This window comes from Triticum urartu, chromosome 6A, assembly GCF_056163025.1.
Source record: "Triticum urartu cultivar PI428250 chromosome 6A, HENAU_Tu73, whole genome shotgun sequence".
Classification (NCBI taxonomy): Eukaryota; Viridiplantae; Streptophyta; class Magnoliopsida; order Poales; family Poaceae; genus Triticum; species Triticum urartu.
The window spans coordinates 558,862,326-558,878,454 of NC_141878.1; the positions used below are offsets into that span (position 1 = coordinate 558,862,326).

The 16,129-nt window shown below is 49.3% G+C and overlaps 1 pseudogene; it reads left to right on the forward strand.

Moving 5' to 3' along the window:
* The first annotated feature begins 14,545 nt into the window (after positions 1–14,545).
* On the forward strand, positions 14,546–15,835 carry LOC147966312 (uncharacterized; annotated as a pseudogene).
* The last annotated feature ends 294 nt before the right edge of the window (positions 15,836–16,129 follow it).

A 16,129-nucleotide genomic window follows, 5' to 3' on the forward strand; every position in this document is an offset into this window, starting at 1 on the left:
CCGTGTGAACGCGTGCGAGGGAGGGGAGGCGTCGGCGCGCCGTCCCGTGACGCGCCGCCCGTGAGGAATCAATGGCAAGGCTGACCGGCGGCAGCCTTGCCATTGATTCCCCACGGGAACCGAGGCCGTTGGAGGAAGACGAGGCGCCGTGTCGCTGATGTGGCTGGCCCGTGGCTTTTTCGCGCCAAAACAGCTCGTCGGATTCGGCCTGGGTCCGTCGGCACTGTTTTCGGTTCAGGCCGGCAAAAATCGGGCTCGTGAGGGCGCGACTGGACCGTTTTTTCAGCGCCGGCGCGAGAAAACCGTCTGAAGAGGCTTTGCTGGGAACGCGGCTGGAGATGCTCTTATACCCACCAGCTTTCCTTCTTAGCGAAAACAAGCGCGCGCAGAACAGTCCTCTAGCTGACCGACATCGCCATCGATCCCAGCCAGCTAGCCAGCTCCCCGGTTGGTAACCGTCGACCCGATCACCTCCGTCTCCTATTCTTCCGGGCAGCTTCACAGCAGAGAAAACCGTGACGCGGCACCGTGACACAACAAAAAAGAGGTCACCCCAACCACGATGGAGCACAACTCCTCGGTCGCTGGGATGGGACCCCGTCCAAACTAATCCACGGACGGAGCTGCTGCCCCGCCACCCCCAACAACCGCCTCTCCGATCTGCCACGGCACGACCTGGCACGCAACCGTGACCCCGTCGCCAGTCAGCACTGCTCCGCCGGCTCGATCGCGGCGAGAGGGACGCGTACGGTGGACGCGCGCCGTTGATCGGTTCCTGCCCCCTTCCTCCCGGCCAAACACCGGCCATGCGAAGCCCCCGGGAAGCAGCCCGCCGCGCTCCCGGCGCACGGCAACCCCCAACCCCCGACGGACCGGAACAGGTCGGGTCCGGCCGACGCCGTCGTGTGTGTGGCGCATGTAATGTAAGTGTAAGCGAGCTCGCCAGTGTTGACTCGAGGGAACGGGATGATCGAAAAAACCGATCAGCCTGACGTCGGTGGTATGCACTGTATGCGGCATGCATGCAGTTGCAGGTCCGCGCGACACGCCGGCGCGCGTTCGGACTTCGCTCTCGGCTCGATGGCCGATTCCGACCGGGAGCGTTGACATTGGCGCCCGTGAGTGTGTGGCCAGCGGTCACCGTCACCATCCAAGCAGGAGTATTAAAAGGTGAGAATGATGCTTTTGCCTGAGCTGATTAGTCACGGAGGAGTCAACTTTCCAAGCGATTCAAACACAAGCTCCCATGGATTAGTACAATAGTACGTATTTTGTTAATGCATATCAGCGGTCATCTTGCTTAAGCATTCATTCACACTCAAGTGCCCAGTCCATTAATCGAGACGAAGCTGGGATGCCACAGTGGCACGTACATGAGCTACTGCTGCGTCGAGGGAGTACGAGCACTATTGCTGGGGCGCTGGCTACTCTAGTTGTAGCTTGTAGGAGGAGGAGCACTAGTGTGTGTGTCTGGTTTGCCTTTGCCCGCCGTCGCGTAGCTGGGCTAGTGGCCGCGGCCGCGGCCGCCTACCCATCGTCGCGTCCCATCGCGCGTCCATATCATGGCCACCTTTCCCCGTCCCCGAGAATCATCATCAGGGTACAAAAGGCAGTACTGCTCACCATGTACCCTCGCGTACCCTCGCTCTGTCCCCATTCCCCTAACTTTTCCTCTCTCTTTCCCACTGCTCACTTCTTCCATGCACTTCCCTTCACAGTGAAATGTCACGTAAATTTCGCGGCAATTTTACAGGAAGCGAGGTGGAAACATCGTGTCCATTTACAGCGAAATGCGTTGTATTGCATTCACTGGTCTTTTTGTTTCACGGAAAGTGATCGAGGACGAAATTTAGGCCAACTCCACCGCACGACCCCAAACAGACGACCGGATTAGCCGGATTTTGTCCCTTCGGGACGCCGATGGGTTCGCCCGCGTCCGTCTTTGTCAGATGGGTCGTGCGTGCGCGCACCGCGCGGCCGCACCCCGAATCGTGTCCGGGATGGACGTGAATAAAAAATAAATAAAAACTAGAATGAAATAACTAAAAAACTAAATAAAAGCATTTAAAAAAACATAAAACATATATAGGGGACAGCCACAAAACGGCCCAGTTTCCACGGCCACTTAAAAGGCCCAGTTTTCATAATTAACATATAAAACAAAATAAAAAAACGCATCCGCCTCCCACGCGCTCCTGCCGCGCCCGTCGGTGCCGTGGCCGTCGCCGTCTTCACTGGCCGCCGGTGTCGTCGTCATCGCTGACGAGGTCGACGTAGGCCGGCGGCGTCCACAGATGGGCCGGAGGTGCGTGGTGGACGGGGTCGGGCTGGACGGCCGGAGGTGCCTGCACCACCTCCTCCCGTGGCGACGCCTCCCGCCGCGGTGACCGCGGCGGAGTGGGGCACCAGTTCACGCCCACGCCGGCGGCCATCTCCGGAGCAGTGCAGGACCAGCCACACCCCTTGCCCAGCAGCTGCTGAAACGCGGCTGGCGGGTCCTCCCTCCTCTCCTCCTCCACGGCCACCATCTGCAGCTCCGGGAAGGCGACGTCCCCGACGGCAGAGAGGGCCATGGCCTCCTCCAGGCCGTCCCACTGCCGTTCGCCGTGCGTGTACATGGAGTCGTCCATGACACGCTTGAGGAGACAGGCCTCCTCCTCCGCTGACATGCGAGGAGGTGGAGGGGGCGACGGAGAAGGCGACGGCGTGGGCGTGACGCCGCGCACGCGCGTACGCCCGCGCACCTCTCGACGTGGCCGCCGCGGCCCCGACACCGTGCCGGCGAAGTATGACGCGCGGCGCGTGTTGTGTTCGTCCTGGAGCCACGTGTCCCAGAGGTCGGAATCCGGGCCATACCTGTCGTCGCAGAACAGGTCGTCCGGGAGGAGGCGGCGGCGGTGCTCGATCTCATCGCGGCGCGCGCGGCCGCTCGCCGGCACAGGAGGGATCGGGACCCGATCGGCACTGAGGTGCCATCCGTTGGGGAGGTGGACGTCACTCCACGGGACCGGTGTCCTCGTCTCCCAGTACCTCCGGCACACGTCCGCCGCGAGGTACTGCTGGTCGTGCTCGCCGGCGGTCGTAGGGTTGATGGTGAAGGGGGCCGGGACGGGGGCTCGACGGGAGGAGCGCGGCGGTGACGCGGGCTCCTCCTGAAGTAAATATGCCCTAGAGGCAATAATAAAGTTATTATTTATTTCCTTATTTCATGATGAATGTTTATTATTCATGCTAGAATTGTATTAACCGGAAACATAATACATGTGTGAATACATAGACAAACAAAGTGTCACTAGTATGCCTCTATTTGACTAGCTCGTTAATCAAAGATGGTTATGTTTCCTAACCATGAACAATGAGTTGTTATTTGATTAACGAGATCACATCATTAAGAGAATGATCTGATTGACATGACCCATTCCATTAGCTTAGCACCCGATCGTTTAGTATATTGCTATTGCTTTCTTCATGACTTATACATGTTCCTGTAACTATGAGATTATGCAACTCCCGTTTACCGGAGGAACACTTTGGGTACTACCAAACGTCACAACGTAACTGGGTGATTATAAAGGAGTACTACAGGTGTCTCCAAAGGTACATGTTGGGTTGGCGTATTTCGAGATTAGGTTTTGTCACTCCGATTGTCGGAGAGGTATCTCTGGGCCCTCTCGGTAATGCACATCACATAAGCCTTGCAAGCATTGCAACTAGTGAGTTAGTTGCGGGATGATGTATTTACAGAACGAGTAAAGAGACTTGCCGGTAACGAGATTGAACTAGGTATTGGATACTGACTATCGAATCTCGGGCAAGTAACATATCGATGACAAAGGGAACAACGTATGTTGTTATGCGGTCTGACCGATAAAGATCTTCGTAGAATATGTAGGAGCCAATATGGGCATCCAGGTCCCGCTATTGGTTATTGACCGGAGACGTGTCTCGGTCATGTCTACATTGTTCTCGAACCCGTAGGGTCCGCACGCTTAAGGTTACGATGACAGTTATATTATGAGTTTATGCATTTTGATGTACTGAATGTTGTTCGGAGTCCGAGATGAGATCACGGACATGACGAGGAACTCCGGAATGGTCCGGAGATAAAGTTTGATATATATGATAATAGTGTTTGGTCACCGGAAGGGTTCCGGAAATCACCGGAAGGGGTTCCGGATGTTTCCCGAAATGTTTGGGTACGAGAACACTTTATTTGGGCCAAAGGGGAAAGCCCACAAGGTTTTTGGAAAGCGCAAAAGGAAGTTTTGCGGAGTCCAGGGGCCAGACGCCAGGGTCCCTGGCGTCTGGGTCCAGACGCCGGGATCCCTGGCGTCTGGCCCTGGAGTCCGAGAAGGACTCTTGCCTATTGGGTGAAACCGACTTTGTGAAGGCTTTAACTCCAAGTTTCGACCCCAGGGCTCAAGATATAAATAGAGGGGCAGGGCTAGCACCAAAGACAGATCAAAAACAACAAGTTGATCCATGTGATCTATTCCTTAGCCGTGTGCGGTGCCCCCAGCCACCATATTCCTCGATAATACTGTAGCGGAGTTTAGGCGAAGCCCTGCTGCTGTAGTGCATCAAGATCGTCACCACGCCGTCGTGCTGATGGAACTCTTCCCCGACACTTTGCTGGATCGGAGTCCGGGGATCGTCATCGAGCTGAACGTGTGCTCGAACTCGGAGGTGCCGTAGTTTCGGTGCTTGATCGGTTGGATCGTGAAGACGTACGACTACTTCCACTACGTTGTGTCAACGCTTCCGCAGTCGGTCTGCGTGGGTACATAGACAGCACTCTCCCCTCTTGTTGCTATGCATCACCATGATCTTGCGTGTGCGTAGGAATTCTTTTTTGAAATTACTACGAAACCCAACAGTGGCATCCGAGCCTAGGTTATTTATGTTGATGTTATATGCACGAGTAGAACACAAGTGAGTTGTGGGCGATATAAGTCATACTGCCTACCAGCATGTCATACTTTGGTTCGGCGGCATTGTTGGAGGAGACGACCCGGACCAACATTACGCGTACGCTTACGCGAGACCGGTTTCCCCGACGTGCTTTGCACATAGGTGGCTTGCGGGCGACTGTCTCTCCAACTTTAGTTGAACCAAGTGTGGCTACGCCCGGTCCTTGCGAAGGTTAAAACGAAGTCTATTTGACAAACTATCGTTGTGGTTTTGATGCGTAGGTGAGATTGGTTCTTGCTTAAGCCCGTAGCAGCCACGTAAAACTTGCAACAACAAAGTAGAGGACGTCTAACTTGTTTTTGCAGGGCATGTTGTGATGTGATATGGTCAAGACATGATGCTGAATTTTATTGTATGAGATGATCATGTTTTGTAACCGAGTTATCGGCAACTGGCAGGAGCCATATGGTTGTCGCTTTATTGTATGCAATGCAATCGCGATGTAATGCTTTACTTTATTACTAAGCGGTAGTGATAGTCGTAGAAGCATAAGCTTGGCCAGACGACAACGATGCTACGATGGAGATCAAGGTGTCACGCCGGTGATGATGGTGATCACGACGGTGCTTCGGAGATGGAGATCACAAGCACAAGATGATGATGGCCATATCATATCACTTATATTGATTGCATGTGATGTTTAACCTTTTATGCATCTTATCTTGCTTTGATTGACGGTAGCATTATAAGATGATCTCTCACTAAATTATCAAGAAGTGTTCTACCTGAGTATGCACCGTTGTCAAAGTTCGTCGTGCCCAGACACCACGTGATGATCGGGTGTGATAAGCTCTACGTCCATCTACAACGGGTGCAAGCCAGTTTTGCACACGCAAAATACTCGGGTTATACTTGACGAGCCTAGCATATGCAGATATGGCCTCGGAACACGGAGACCGAAAGGTCGAGCGTGAATCATATAGTAGATATGATCAACATAGTAATGTTCACCGATGAAACTACTCCATCTCACGTGATGATCGGACATGGTTTAGTTGATTTGGATCACGTGATCACTTAGAGGATTAGAGGGATGTCTATCTAAGTGGGAGTTCTTAAGTAATATGATTAATTGAACTTAAATTTATCATGAACTTAGTCCTGGTAGTATTAGCATATCTATGTTGTAGATCAATAGCTCGCGTTGTTGCTTCCCTATGTTTATTTTGATATGTTCCTAGAGAAAATTGTGTTGAAAGATGTTAGTAGCAATGATGCGGATTGGATCCGTGATCTGAGGTTTATCCTTATTGCTGCACAGAAGAATTATGTCCTTGATGCACCGCTAGGTGACAGACCTATTGCAGGAGCAGATGCAGACGTTATGAACGTTTGGCTAACTCAATATGATGACTACTTGATAGTTTAGTGCACCATGCTTAATGGCTTAGAATCGGGACTTCAAAGACGTTTTGAACGTCATGGAGCATATGAGATGTTCCAGGAGTTGAAGTTAATATTTCAAGCAAATACCCGAGTTGAGAGATATGAAGTCTCTAACAAGTTCTATAGCTAAAATATGGAGGAGAATCGCTCAACTAGTGAGCATGTGCCCAGATTGTCTGGGTACTACAATCGCTTGAATCAAGTGGGAGTTAATCTTCCAGATAAGATAGTGATTGACAGAATTCTCTAGTCACCATCACCAAGTTAGTAGAACTTCGTGATGAACTATAATATGCAAGGGATAACGGAAACAACTCCCAAGCTCTTCGTGATGCTGAAATCAACGAAGGTAGAAATCAAGGAAAACATCAAGTGTTGATGGTTGACAAGATCACTAGTTTCAAGAAAAGGGCATAGGGAAGAAGGGGAACTTCAAGAAGAACGGCAAGCAAGTTGCTGCTCAAGTGAAGAAGCCCAAGTCTGGTCCTAAGCCTGAGACTAAGTGCTTCTACTGCAAAGGGACTGGTCACTGGAAGCGGAACTACCCCAAGTGATTGGCGGATAAGAAGGATGGCAGAGTGAACATAAGTATATTTGATATACATGTTATTGATGTGTGCTTTACTAGTGTTTATAGCAAACCCTCAGTATTTGATACTAGTTCAGTTGCTAAGATTAGTAACTCGAAACGGGAGTTGCAGAATAAACAGAGACTAGTTAAGGGTGAAGTGATGATGTGTGTTGGAAGTGGTTCCAAGATTGATATGATCATCATCGCACACTCCCTATAATTTCGAGATTAGTGTTGAACCTAAATAAGTGTTATTTGGTGTTTGCGTTGAGTATGAATATGATTTGATCATGTTTATTGTAATACGGTTATTCATTTAAAGAGAATAAATTGTTGTTCTGTTTATATGAATAAAACCTTATATGGTTACACACCCAATGAAAATAGTTCGTTGGATCTCGATCGTAGTGATACACATAATCATAATATTGAAACCAAAAGATGCAAAGTTTATAATGATAGTGCAACTTATTTTTAGCACTGCCATTTAGGTCATACTGGTGTAAAGCGCATGAAGAAACTCCATGCTGATGGGCTTTTGGAATCACTTGATTATGAATCAGTTGATGCTTGCGAACCATGCCTCATGGGCAAGATGACTAAGACTCTGTTCTTCGGAACAATGGAGCGAGCAACAAGATTTGTTGGATATCATACATACTCATGTATGTGGTCCGATGAATATTGAGGCTCGCGACAAGTATCATTATTTTCTGATCTTCACAGATGATTTGAGCAGATATGAGTATATCTACTTGATGAAACATAAGTCTGAAACATTTGAAAAGTTCAAAGAATTTCAGAGTGAAGTGAAAAATCATCGTAACAAGAAAATAAAGTTTCTACGATCTGATCGTAGAGAAGAGTATTTGAGTTACGAGTTTGGCCTTCAGTTAAAAACAATGTGAAATAGTTTCACTACTCATGCCACCTGGAACACCACAATGTAATGGTGTGTCCGAACGTCATAACCGTACTTTATTGGATATAGTGCAATCTATGATGTATCTTACCGATCTACCACTATCGTTTTGGGGTTATGCATTAGAGACAGCTGCATTCACGTTAAATAGGGCACCATCAAAATCCATTGAGACGACGCCTTATGAACTGTGGTTTGGCAAGAAACCAAAGTTGTCATTTCTGAAAGTTTGGGGCTGCGATGCTTATGTGAAAAAGCTTCAACCTGATAAGCTCGAACCCAAATCGGAGAAATGTGTCTTCATAGGATACCCAAAAGTTACTGTTGGGTACACCTTGTTGGAAATATGCCCTAGAGGCAATAATAAAAGCACTATTATTATATTTCCTTGTTCATGATAATTGTCTTTATTCATGCTATAATTGTGTTATCCGAAAATCGTAATACATGTGTGAATAACAGACACCAACATGTCCCAAGTAAGCCTCTAGTTGACTAGCTCGTTGATCAACAGATAGTCATGGTTTCCTGACTATGGACATTGGATGTCATTGATAACGAGATCACATCATTAGGAGAATGATGTGATGGACAAGACCCAATCCTAAACATAGCTTAAAGATCGTATAGTTCGTTTGCTAGAGTTTTTCCAATGTCAAAGTATCTTTTCCTTAGACCATGAGATCGTGTAACTCCCGGATACCGTAGGAGTGCTTTGGGTATACCAAACGTCACAACGTAACTGGGTGACTATAAAGGTAGACTACGGGTATCTCTGAAAGTGTCTGTTGGGTTGACACGGATCAAGACTGGGATTTGTCACTCCGTATGACGGAGAGGTATCACTGGGCCCACTCGGTAATGCATCATCATAATGAGCTCAAAGTGACCAAGTGTCTGGTCACGAGATCATGCATTATGGTACGAGTAAAGTGACTTGCCGGTAACGAGATTGAACGAGGTATTGGGATACGACGATCGAATCTCGGGCAAGTAACATATCAATTGACAAAGGGAATTGTATACGGGGTTGCTTGAATCCTCGACATCGTGGTTCATCCGATGAGATCATCGTGGAGTATGTGGGAGCCAACATGGGTATCCAGATCCCGCTGTTGGTTATTGACCGAAGAGTCGTCTCGGTCATGTCTACATATCTCCCGAACCCGTAGGGTCTACACACTTAAGGTTCGGTGACGCTAGGGTTGTAGGGATATGTATATGCAGTAACCCGAATGTTGTTCGGAATCCCGGATGAGATCCAGGACGTCATGAAGAGTTCCGGAATGGTCCGGAGGTAAAGAATTATATATAGGAAGTGCTGTTTCGGCCATCGGGACAAGTTTCGGGGTCACCGGTATTGTACCGGGACCACCGGAAGGGTCCCGGGGGTCCACCGGGTGGGTCCACCTGCCCCGGGGGCCACATGTGCTGTAGGGGGTGCGCCTTGGCCTACATGGGCCAAGGGCACCAGCCCCAAGGGGCCCATGCGCCTAGTGTTTCCAAAGGGGAAGAGTCCCACAAGTGGAAGGCACCCCTAGGTGCCTTGGGGGGGAGGGAAACCTCCCTTGGCCGCCGCCCCCTAGGAGATTGGATCTCCTAGGGCCGGCGCCCCCCCTAGGCCCTCCTATATATAGTGGGGGAAGGAGGGCTTTTTAATCCATGCCTTTGGTTGCCTCCTTCTCCCTCTCCAACACCTCCTCCTCCTCCATAGCGCTTGGCGAAGCCCAGACGGAGTACTGCAGCTCCATCACCACCACGCCGTCGTGCTGCTGCTGGAGCCATCTTCCTCAACCTCTCCTTCCCCCTTGATGGATCAAGAAGAAGGAGACGTTACGCTGACCGTACGTGTGTCGAACGCGGAGGTGTCGTCCGTTCGGTGCTAGGATCTCCGGTGATTTGGATCACGTCGTGTTCGACTACCTCATCCCCGTTCTTTGAACGCTTCCGCTCGCGATCTACAAAGGTATGTAGATGCATCCGATCACTCGTTGCTAGATGAACTCATAGGTGGATCTTGGTGAAACCGTAGGAAAATTTTTGTTTTCTGCAACGTTCCCCAACACTTCTATCACAGATCCGAAGGCAAGATTTTTTGCTAAATTTGGAAACTTTCTGGAGAAGGAGTTTCTCTTGAAAGAAGTGAGTGGGAGGAAAGTAGAAAACTTGATAAGGTAATTGTACCTTCTCCTTTATTGGAAAGTAGTTCATCACAGAAATTTGTTCCTGTGACTCCTACACCAATTAGTGAGGAAGCTAATGATGATGATCATGAAACTTCAGATCAAGTTACTACCGAATCTCGTAGGTAAACCAGAGTGAGATCCGCACCAGAGTGGTATGGCAATCCTGTTTTGGAAGTCATGTTACTAGACCATGACGAACTTGCGAACTATGAGGAAGCGATGATGAGCCCAGATTCCGCAAAATGGTTTGAGGCCATGAAATCTGAGATATGATCCATGTATGAGAACAAAGTATGGACTTTGATGGATTTGCCCGATGATCGGCAAGCCATAGAAAATAAATGGATCTTCAAGAGGAAGACAGACGCTGATAGTAGTGTTACTATCTACAAAGCTAGAATTGTCGCAAAAAGGTTTTCGACAAGTTCAAGGTGTTGACTACGATGAGAGATTCTCACTCGTATCTATGCTTAAAGTCTGTCCAAATCATGTTAGCAATTGCCGCATTTTATGAAATCTGGCAAATGGATAAACAAAACTGAATTCCTTAATGGATTTAATAAAGAAGAGTTGTATACGATGCAACTAGAAGGTTTTGTCAAATCCGAAAGGTGCTAACAAAATGTGCAAGCTCCAGCGGTCCATCTATGGACTGGTGCAAGCATCTCGGAGTTGGAATATACGCTTTGATGAGTTGATCAAAGCATATAGTTTTATACAGACTTGCGGTGAAGCCTGTATTTACAAGAAAAGTGAGTGGGAGCACTACAACATTTCTGATAAGTATATGTGATTGACATATTGTTGATCGGAAATAATGTAGAATTATTCTGTAAAGAATAAAGGAGTGTTTGAAAGGAATTTTTCAAAGAAAGACTTCGATGAAGCTGCTTACATATTGAGCTTCAAGATCTATAGAGATAGATCAAGACGTTTGATAAGTTTTTTTTCAATGAGTACATACCTTGACAAGATTTTGAAGTAGTTCAAAATGGAGCGGTCAAAGAAAGAGTTCTTGCCTGTATTACAAGGTGTGAAGTTGAGTAAGACTCAAAACCCGACCACGGCAGAAGATAGAAAGAGAATGAAAGTCATTCCCTATGCCTTGGCCATAGGTTCTATAAAGTATGTCATGCTGTATACCAGATCTATTGTATACCCTGCACTGATTTGGCAAGGGAGTACAATAGTGATCTAGGAGTAGATCACTGGACAGCGGTCAGAATTATCCTTAGTAAAATAAGGATATGTTTATCGATTATGGACGTGACAAAAGGGTTCGTCGTAAACGGTTACGTCGGTGCAAGTTTTTGACACTGATCCAGATGATTCTAAGTCTCAATCTGGATACATATTGAAAGTTGGAGCAATTAGCTAGAGTAGCTCCGTGCAGAGCATTGTAGACATAGAATTTTGCAAAATACATACGGATCTGAATATGGCAGGCGCGTTGACTAAGATTCTCTCACAAGCAAAACATGATCACACCTTAGTACTCTTTGGGTGTTAATCACATAGTGATGTGAACTAGATTACCAAATCTAGTAAACCCTTTGGGTGTTGGTCACATGACGATATGAACTATGGGTGTTAATCACATGATGATGTGAACTATCGATGTTAATCACATGGTGATGTGATCTAGATTATTGACTCTAGTGCAAGTGGGAGACTGAAGGAAATACGCCCTAGAGGCAATAATAAAGTTATTATTTATTTCCTTATTTCATGATGAATGTTTATTATTCATGCTAGAATTGTATTAACCGGAAACATAATACATGTGTGAATACATAGACAAACAAAGTGTCACTAGTATGCCTCTATTTGACTAGCTCGTTAATCAAAGATGGTTATGTTTCCTAACCATGAACAATGAGTTGTTATTTGATTAACGAGATCACATCATTAAGAGAATGATCTGATTGACATGACCCATTCCATTAGCTTAGCACCCGATCGTTTAGTATATTGCTATTGCTTTCTTCATGACTTATACATGTTCCTGTAACTATGAGATTATGCAACTCCCGTTTACCGGAGGAACACTTTGGGTACTACCAAACGTCACAACGTAACTGGGTGATTATAAAGGAGTACTACAGGTGTCTCCAAAGGTACATGTTGGGTTGGCGTATTTCGAGAATAGGTTTTGTCACTCCGATTGTCGGAGAGGTATCTCTGGGCCCTCTCGGTAATGCACATCACATAAGCCTTGCAAGCATTGCAACTAGTGAGTTAGTTGCGGGATGATGTATTTACAGAACGAGTAAAGAGACTTGCCGGTAACGAGATTGAACTAGGTATTGGATACTGACTATCGAATCTCAGGCAAGTAACATATCGATGACAAAGGGAACAACGTATGTTGTTATGCGGTCTGACCGATAAAGATCTTCGTAGAATATGTAGGAGCCAATATGGGCATCCAGGTCCCGCTATTGGTTATTGACCGGAGACGTGTCTCGGTCATGTCTACATTGTTCTTGAACCCGTAGGGTCCGCACGCTTAAGGTTACGATGACAGTTATATTATGAGTTTATGCATTTTGATGTACCGAATGTTGTTCGGAGTCCGAGATGAGATCACGGACATGACGAGGAACTCCGGAATGGTCCGGAGATAAAGTTTGATATATATGATAATAGTGTTTGGTCACCGGAAGGGTTCCGGAAATCACCGGAAGGGGTTCCGGATGTTTCCCGAAATGTTTGGGTACGAGAACACTTTATTTGGGCCAAAGGGGAAAGCCCACAAGGTTTTTGGAAAACGCAAAAGGAAGTTTTGCGGAGTCCAGGGGCCAGACGCCAGGGTCCCTGGCATCTGGGTCCAGGCGCCGGGATCCCTGGCGTCTGGCCCTGGAGTCCGAGAAGGATTCTTGCCTATCGGGTGAAACCGACTTTGTGAAGGCTTTAACTCCAAGTTTCGACCCCAGGGCTCAAGATATAAATAGAGGGGCAGGGCTAGCACCAAAGACAGATCAAAAACAACAAGTTGATCCACGTGATCTATTCCTTAGCCGTGTGCGGTGCCCCCAGCCACCATATTCCTCGATAATACTGTAGCGGAGTTTAGGCGAAGCCCTGCTGCTGTAGTGCATCAAGATCGTCACCACGCCGTCGTGCTGACGGAACTCTTCCCCGACACTTTGCTGGATCGGAGTCCGGGGATCGTCATCGAGCTGAACGTGTGCTCGAACTCGGAGGTGCCGTAGTTTCGGTGCTTGATCGGTTGGATCGTGAAGACGTACGACTACTTCCACTACGTTGTGTCAACGCTTCCGTAGTCGGTCTGCGTGGGTACGTAGACAGCACTCTTCCCTCTCATTGCTATGCATCACCATGATCTTGCGTGTGCGTAGGAATTTTTTTTTGAAATTACTACGAAACCCAACACCTCCTTCTTCACGGAGCCGCGGCGGTGCCCCGAGGAGGAGCCGGCCTCACGGTCGTGCTTGCCCTTGCCGTTCCAGAACCCCATGGCGAGGTGGGCGGCCGGCGAGCTCGAGGGCTTCGGCTAGGGTTTCAGCGCTATCGGGTTTCGAGGAGGCCGCGGGGTGGCGTGGGGCAGTGTGGACGACGACCCGTCCACGCTTCCCACTTAAAGAAGGACGGCGACCGTTTGACGTGCGGATGACAGGTGGGGCCGCCCGCTCGTGCGCATTGATGTGGGCGGGTGGGAGGTAGGTGGCCGCCTGCCACGCGGCCCCGACGCGGACAAGCGCGCGTCCGTTTTGTGTCTGCCGCGACCCAAACCCGGCGCAAGTTTGCGCTCGAAATGGGTCGGCCTGGACACAAAACGGACAGGATGGGTCCGGGCCGTCGCGCGTTGGGCCGCCTCCTTTGTCCGTTTTACCCCAAACGGACGGGGCCGTACAGGATAGGGTCGCGCGGTGGAGTAAGGCCAACTCCACCGCGCGACCCTATCCTGTCCGGCCCCGTCCGTTTGGGGTAAAAGGAACAAACGAGACGGCCCAGCGCGCGGGCGCAAACGGACAAATGTCCGGATTCCGTCCGCTTTCGACCCATCCCCGGCCCAAACTTGCGCTCGGTTTGGGGTGAAACGGACGCGCGCGGACGGCCTCGACGCACTCCCTTGTCCTCCCGTGGCCCGCCTGTCGGGGACACTAGCAGTCCCTCCGCTCCCAACGCTTCACCCTCTCTCCCCGCCCCGCCCCGCCGCCAGCGCCGCCGCTATTCTCCGGCTGCCTCCTCACCGCGCAGCCCCTCGCCGTCCGTACCAAACCACGTCTCGACATGGCCGCCACCACGCACGCGCTTCCGCCGTAGTTTTGGTCGTCGATCGGAGGAGGTTTGGCCCTCGCCGTCCTTGTCGGTGGCAGAGGAGACACGACTGCCGACGACGTACCACGGCGGCCGAGGCAGATTCCGACGAGAGCTCCAGAGCGGCCTGTAGCCGGCCGGCAACCACCCTTCTGCGTCGAGGTGATCATCGCGGCCTCTTCGCCACCACGAGCGCAAGGTATTCGACCTTTTGCCAACAAAGGTATGGACAGTGGAGACGAGTTTTTCTACCATCACTTCCTTTGTTCATCGGACGATTCGTCGTCGGATGATGACGATCTTGTGGTGGTTGCACTGGTCGTTCACGACCATATTCAACGGCAGCTTCATCGGTACAGGGGGTCAGTCCCTGGCCGTGCTCCCAACCTGAACCACAACAGGGAGAGAGGCCACGCCCTTCTCTATGCAGATTACTTTGCCAACACCCCGCTCTTCAGGTCAGATAAATTTCGTCGCCGTTTTCGTATGGCCAGGCATATGTTCAATCGTATCCGAGAGGGAGTGGTTGCTCATGACCCATACTTCGAGTGCAAGACGGATGCCCTTGACAAGCTTGGATTCTCCTCCTACCAGAAATGCACCGCAGCCATCCGCATGCTTGCATATGGAATTTCAGGCGATCTGGTGGATGAGTATGTGCGTATGAGTGAGACAACATGTCTGATGTCAATGTACAAGTTTTGCTAGGCTGTGATCGAGGTCTTTGGCCCAGAGTACTTGAGGCAGCCAACTGCCGCTGATACAGAGAGATTGTTGGCGACCAACGCAGCTAGAGGCTTTCCAGGTATGCTTGGCAGCATAGATTGTATGCACCGGGAGTGGAAGAACTGTCCATTTGCTTGGCAGGGCCAGTACAAGGGGCATGTTAACGGGTGCACTGTCATATTAGAAGCGGTGGCATCACAAGATCTTTGGATATGGCATTCTTTCTTCGGCATGGCAGGTTCTCACAATGATATCAACGTGCTGCAGCGTTCTCCAGTCTTCGCGAGGCTTGCAGAAGGCCACTCCCCACCTGTCAACTTTGAGATCAACGGCCACCATTACAACAAGGGATACTATCTAGCAGATGGTATATATCCTCAGTGGTCAACTTTTGTGAAGACAATCTCGAAACCCCAAGGTGAGAAGAGAAAGAGATTTGCTCAAATGCAAGAGAGTGTTAGAAAGGATGTGGAACGTGCTTTTGGTGTGCTTCAATCCCGGTGGAGTATCGTTCGAAACCCTGCACTGTCATGGGATGAAAGGAAGCTTTGGGAGGTGATGACTGCTTGTGTGATCATGCACAACATGATCGTCGAGGACGAGCGTGATGAGAGTATCTTCGACCAAGGATTTGAATATCAAGGTGAAAATATTGAGCCCCTGCACCAAGACCCGGCCACATTTGAACAGTTTGCCCAATTCCACCGTGAGATGCGTGATTGGCACACTCATGTGAATCTTCAAAATGACTTGGTTGAGCACGTGTGGGATCACGTTGGCAACCAATAGATGTATTTGTCCATTTTATGTTCAGTCAAGACAATTTCAATTGGGTTATAAAATTATTTTAATTTTCAGACAAATATTTGGGTTCGAAATTAGTTTTAATGCAAATTTGGGCAATCTTGACCCTGACGGATAGGATGGGGCAAAAGGATGTGGCCGCGCGCTGAGCGCACGGCCACCGCATCTCAGAACAGGCTCGGACACGACTCCAAATCCCTACCCAAAAGGACAAAAACAAAACAAAACGGACGTCCGTTTGAGGTCGCGCGGTGGAGTTGGCCTTACGGCGAGCAATGC